Below are 7,024 nucleotides of genomic sequence, written 5' to 3'. Positions count from 1 at the left end.
ACACGGCCCACGAACTGTTGCACGGTCTGACAGAGCAGACCGACCGCTGGCTTTCGCCACTGAGCCTCCAACCGGGCATGGTCGTGTGTGACAACGGCCGTAACCTGGTGGCGGCTCGGCAGCCTCACGCACGTGCCATGCCTGGCCCACGTCTTTAATTTGGTGGTTCAGCGGTTTCTGAAAGGCTACTCACACTTGTCAGACCTCCTCGGCAAGGTGCGCCGGCTCAGCGCACATTTCCGCAAGTCCAACACAGACGCTGCCACCCTGCGCACCCTGCAACATCGGTTTAATCTGCCAGTGCACCGACTGCTTTGCGACGTGCCCACACGGTGGAACTCTACGCTTCACATGTTGTCCCGGTTGTATGAGCAGCGTAGAGCTATAGTGGAATACCAACTCCAACATGGGCGGCGAAGTGGGAGTCAGCCTCCTCAATTCTTTACAGAGGAGTGGGCCTGGATGGCAGATATCTGCCAGGTCCTTGGAAACTTTGAGGAGTCCACCCTGATGGTGAGCGGCGATGCTGCAATCATTAGCGTCACCATTCCCCTGCTATGCCTATTGAGAAGTTCCCTGCAAAGCATAAAGGCTGATGCTTTGCGGGCAGAAATGGAGGCGGGGGAAGACAGTATGTCGCTGGATAGTCAGAGCACCCTCATGTCTATATCTCAGCGCGTGGAGAAGGAGGAGGAGGAGGGGAAGGGGGAGGAGCCTGAGGAGGAAGAGACAGGTGGGCCCACTGCAGAGGGTACCCATGCTGCTTGCCTCTCATCCATTCAGCGTGTATGGCCTGAGGAGGAGGAGGAGGAGGAGGAGGATACTCAAAGTGATCTTCCTAGTGAGGACAGCCATATGTTGCGTACAGGTACCCTGGCACACATGGCTGACTTTATGTTAGCATGCCTTTCTTGTGACCCTCATGTTAGACGCATTCTGGCCACTACGGATTACTGGGTGTACACACTGCTTGACCTACGGTATAAGGAGAACCTTTCCACTCTCATTCCCGAAGAGGAAAGGGGTTTGAGAGTGATGCAATACCACAGGGTCCTGGTGGACAAACTGATGGTAAACTTCCCATCTGACAGCGCTAGTGGCAGAAGGCGCAGTTCCGAGGGCCAAGTAGAAGGGGAGGCGCGGAGATCAGGCAGCATGTTCAGCGCAGGCAGGGGAACACTCTCCAAGGCCTTTGCCAGCTTTATGGCTCCCCAGCAAGACTGTCTCTCACCTCCCCAGTCCAGGCTGAGTCGGAGGGAGCACTGTAAGAAGATGGTGAGGGAGTACGCAGCCGATCGTACCACCGTCCTCCGTGACGCCTCTGCTCCGTACAACTACTGGGTGTCAAAGCTAGACACGTGGCCCGAACTAGCGCTGTATGCCCTGGAGGTGTTGGAGTGCCCTGCGTCTAGCGTTTGTCAGAGAGGGTGTTTAGTGCAGCTGGGGGAATCATCACGGACAAGCGTATCCGCCTGTCAACTGACAGAGCCGACAGGCTTACACTCATAAAGATGAACAAAGCCTGGATTTCCCCAGACTTCTCTTCTCCACCAGCGGACAGCAGCGCTACCTAAAGAACTTTGTCAATCTGTGTATGGTATTCGTCCTCCTTCTCCGGCTCCTCCTCCTGAAACCTCTCGTAATCACCGCGAACGGGCAATTTTTCTGTGGGCCAAAAGGCTCATATAACTTTTCTAAATAATATTTATCTGTTTCAATTCTCATTAAAGCATTGAAACTTCCACCTGAACCAATTGTTTTTTAGACTGGGCTGCCTCCAGGCCTAGTTAAAAATTAAGCCACAGTACGCTAAGCGATTAATGGGTTTCACCTGCCCTCTGGGTTGGGCATGGGCAATTTTTCTGGGGTACATTTGTACTGTCGGTACAACAATTTTTCGGGCCCTCGCCGCCAATGTAATCCACGTAATTTTTCTGCGCTTCGCCTGCACTCATGGTACACCACTGTGTCTGTGGTTGGCCTACACTTTTGCTACAGAAATGTAACTCTGTGCTGCCTACCTATACTTCTGCCACAGTAATGCTACAGGGGTCTGACTATACTTCAGCAACAGAAATGTTACTTCGGTCTGCCGATACTACTGCTCCTGAAATGTTACCTTGGTTGGGGTATACTGTTACTACTGTAATTTTACTAATACTGGGCTCTGCCCATAATGCTTCAACGGAAATGTTACTGGGGCAGGTCTATACTGCTATAACAGAAATGTAACTAATAGTAGGCTTTGCCCATACTGCTTCTACGTTAATGTTACTGGGGCCTGTCTATACTCCTACTACTGAAATCTTACCAATACTATGCTCTCCCTACACTGCTGCCAGGGAAATGTGAATCTGCTGCTTTGCCCATACTGCTTCTACGTTACTGTTACTGGGGTCTGTCTATACTGATACTACTGAAATGTTACTGGGGTCTGTGTATACTGCTGCAAATGAAATGTTAGTGGGGTCTGTCCTCACTGCTGCCAATGAAATGTTACAGGGGTTTGTGCATACTCTTACCGCTGAAATGTTACTAATTCTCGGCTCTGCCTATACTGCTGCTACTGCAATGTTACAGGGTAGTGAAAACGGAGGCTTCCCAAAGAAATGATGGTGGCGAGGCCACGCTACTAGGTTCCACAGGCGCGACAACTTTTCAGCGACGCGGTCACTGGGAAGGTGCATATAACCACGGACACGGGGACAGGATACGTACTGCCTCAAAAACCTTCCCGTCCTCCTCCTCCAACTATGAAAACATTCTTGGCCAAAGCCCACCTGCATTTAATCTGACATTAGCTCTGCTGTCCAGGGCACTGCAATGGGATATATTTATGTACCGCCGGTGGCTTCCTGGGACCCACCGATGCTGTCGGTCCACACGGAGTTGTAACTGCATGTGTCTACTTATAAAGAACCCCAGTCTGACTAGGGCATGCAGTGTGGGCCGAAGCCAAACTGCATTAAATCTGATGTTACCTCAGCTGTGCTGGGCACTGCAATGGGATATATTTATGTACCGCTGGTGGGTTCCAGGGAGCCACCCATGCTGTGGGTCCACAGGGACTTCACATAGGGGATTTGTACTTGCCTGTGTCTATGTATTAAAAACCCCGGTCAGGTTGGGGCATGCAGTGTGGGCCGAAGCCCACCTGCATTTAATCTGACGTTACCTCAGCTGTGCTGGGCAATGCAATGGGATTTATTTATGTACCGCCGGTGGCTTCCTGGGACCCACCCATGCTGTCGGTCCACACGGAGTTGTAACTGCATGTGTCTACTTATAAAGAACCCCAGTCTGACTGGGGCATGCAGTGTGGGCCGAAGCCAAACTGCATTAAATCTGACGTTACCTCAGCTGTGCTGGGCACTGCATTGGGATATATTTATGTACTGCCGGTGGGTTCCAGGGAGCCACCCATGCTGTGGGTCCACAGGGACTTCACATAGGGGATTTGTACCTACCTGTGTCTATGTATTAAAAACCCCGGTCAGGTTGGGGCATGCAGTGTGGGCCGAAGCCCACCTGCATTTAATCTGACGTTACCTCAGCTGTGCTGGGCAATGCAATGGGATTTATTTATGTACCGCTGGTGGCTTCCTGGGACCCTACCATGCTGTCGGTCCACACGGACTTCAGAATAGGGAGTTGTACCTGCCTGTGTCTACTTATAAAAAACCACAGTCTGACTGGGGCATGCAGTGTGGGCCGAAGCTCACCTGCATTTAATCTTACGTTAGCTCTGCTGTCCAGGGCACTGCAATGGGATATATTAATGTACCGCCGGTGGGTTCCAGGGAGCCACCCATGCTGTGGGTGCACACGGAATTCCCATTGCGGAGTTGTACCTTCCTGTGACTATTTATAAAAAAAAACCCCGGTCAGACTGGGGCATGCAGTGTGGGCCGAAGTCCACCTGTATTTAATCTGACATTAGCTCTACTATCCGCGGCACTGCATTAGGACAAACTACAGGAGCAATACAGCGCTAATGAGACGTGCACAGCTACGCTAGCATAGGAGTCCGCTGTAGGCCCGCGATTGCTGAGGGTTTGTGCAGAGGCCTATGTCCTGGGTGCAGTGAAAGTCCGCTTCCTGCCTAGGATTGCTGAATCTGTGGGCCGAGGCCTATGTCGTGGGCGCGGTGCAAGTCTGCCATGTTTGGCTGCTCAGACCCACCTATGCTGTTGGTGCAAAATTAGTTCCCATCGCGGTGTTTGACCTGTCTGGCACAAAGACACGGACTGACTTGGGTAGGGGGCAGAGCGCTGACGGCTTTCCCCTTGCAGTGTGGATTGAGCTATGCGACACCTTGACAGAATGAATACTGTGTGGCACATGGTTTCCCCATTGCTATGCCCACGTTTGCAGCTCCTGACGGAGGTGGCACAGGATTGGATGTCTCATTGCTTCTGTACAGCATTGTGAGCTATCACCCCGCCCCTTTTTAGGAGGGTCGCTCCCTGGCCCTGCCAACCCTCTGCAGTGTGTGCCTCCGGTTCCTCCTCATGGCTGACGCACTTATAAATAGACATGAGGGTGGTGTGGCTGTGAGGCCAGAGTGTGGTGTGCGCTGTGGACACTGGGTCGTGCGGGGGGGTTGGGCAGCATGTAACCCAGGAGAAGAAGCAGGGGTGTGGCCCGCAGGCAGTGCTTGTGCTTTGTTGGAGGTAGTGTGGTGCTTAGCTAAGGTGTGGATTACTAATAAGGGTTTGTCCTAAGTAAAAATTGTTGGGGGGGGGGGACGGGGGGGCACTCTTGCTGCTATTGTGGCTGAATAGTGGGACCTGGGAACCTGAAATGCAGCCCAGCATGTTGCCCCTCGCCTGCCCTATCCGTTTCTGTGTCGTTTCTATCACTTTCTTGAGTTTTGCAGATTTTCCCCAATGAAAACCTTAGCGGAGCATGGCTGATATACAAAAATGCTCGAGTCGCCCATTGACTTCAATTGGGTTCGTTACTCAAAACGAACCCTCGAGCATCGCGGAATGTTCGACTCGAGCAACGAGCACCCGAGCACTTTGGTGCTCGCTCATCTCTATTAGGCACGATTATCGCTTAAAAGATATATTTTGAGTGACTTTTGAGCGATAATCGTGTTGTGCATTTCCAGGCAAGGTGATCGCTCAAACGTTGAGTGATCACTTTGCGCTCCAAGCAGGGTATGCAGAAGACAATTGGGGCCGCTTGTCTTTTGCATCCAGCTGTTCTTTTCTCGGAGCACTCAGCTGGTATACAGCCGAGCACTCCGAGGGGGGTAAGCAGAACGCAGCTGCAGCTCTGTGTTTTCTATACCCCAGCTGTTCATGGAGCACTCAGCTGGTATACAGCCGAGCACTCCGAGGAGGGTATGCAGAACACAGCTGCAGTGCTGTGTTCTCTTTTCACAGCTGTTCACGGAGCACTCAGCTTGTATACAGCTGAGCGCTTCGAGCATGGTATGCAGTCTTCTCCTCGGGAGTGGAGGTGGCGATTAAATTCTTCCCTACTAGATGACAGATGCTATATTGAAAAATACTTGGATAAATATTTTCAATTAAATGCCACAGATGACTTAGAGACACTGACTGTGTGGGAGGCCCACAAAGCCTTTATAAGAAGGCACCTGATAGCCTTGGGTTCAAGGAAAAAGAAACTATTACAAAAAAAAAAAATTGACAATAAACTTTCTCAATTAGCCAAGCTAGAACAAGTAGCAAAAATTTCCCAATCTAAAGCTAATCTAGTCAAATTGGCGGCCTTAGGGTGCATTCCCATGAAGTATATCGGCTCGGTTTTCACGCCGAGCCGATATACGTTGTCCTCGTGTGCAGGAGGGGGGGGGGGATGGAAGAGCCAGGAGCAGGAACTGAGCTCCCACGCCCTCTCTGCCTCCTCTCTGCCCCCTCTCTGCCCCTCTGCACTATTTGCAATGAAAGGAGGCGGGACAGGAGTGGGGCTAAGTGTTGAGAATTAACCCCGCCCCGCATCTCCCCATTGAAAATAGTGCAGAGGGGCGGAGAGGAGGCAGAGAGGGGGCGGGAGCTCAGTTCCTGCTCCTGGCTCTTCCATCCTTCTCCCCCCCCCCTGCACACGAGGACAACGTATATCGGCTCGGCGTGAAAACCGAGCCGATATACGTTCGTGGGAATGCACCCAGACTTGAAACTCTGCTTGACTTCTAGGTTTAATAGGCAACACCTCTACTTTAAGCAAGTAGTGTACGCACAGGGCAATCGGGGGAGTAAGTTTATGTCCGCTATGATTAAAAAGGCCAGCGCTAGAAATTTTATTAAATCCATAAAATCTCACTCAGGCAATACGGCGACCTTAACCTCTCATATCGCTAAAGAATTCAGCATTTCTACTCCCAATTGTATAATCTTAAAGATTATTTACCGCTGGAAAATGGGGGGTGGGGGGGGGGGGTGGAGATAGACTCAACTCCTTCTTTGGTTCCTTGATTTTACCAAGGCTTAGGAAGGAGGAGGCTGATACGCTTCTGATGCCTATCTTAGCTGCAGAGGTGGAGAGTATACTGGACTCCTGTCCTCCAGGAAACACCCGGGTCCGGACAGCCTTCCATTAACCCCTTGAGTGGCACGCCCGGAAAATTTCCGGGGACGAGCTCCACTGCTCATAGCAACATAGCCCGGAAGATTTCCGGGCTATGTATCACTATGGGAGCTGCAGAGCACAATGCCACAAGCTGTGACAGTGTGCTCTGCCTGCACAGACCCACACAGAGCAGTGCAAGGGCTTTGAAAAACCAGCAGAAGATATTGCCGACATGTCGGCAATGTCCTGCTTTGTTTACAAGTTGCCATAGAGACCATCGGCTTATGGTCTCTGTGGCAGGGAGAGCTGGTTGTTAGCTGTCAGAGGACAGCTAGGTACTAGCTCTTACAGCAGAGATCAGAGAAAACCTCTGATCTCTGCTGTGTTAACCCTTTACATGCTGCAGTCTATGTGACTGCAGCATGTAAAGGGTTGTCACTGCAGCATGTAAAGGGCTGTCACCATCGGACCCCCTGAATGTGAT

Source organism: Eleutherodactylus coqui, chromosome 2 (genome assembly GCF_035609145.1).
Source record: "Eleutherodactylus coqui strain aEleCoq1 chromosome 2, aEleCoq1.hap1, whole genome shotgun sequence".
Classification (NCBI taxonomy): domain Eukaryota; kingdom Metazoa; phylum Chordata; class Amphibia; order Anura; family Eleutherodactylidae; genus Eleutherodactylus; species Eleutherodactylus coqui.
The sequence above is the reverse complement of the archived record's forward strand: the minus strand, read 5'-3'. Positions refer to the sequence as shown.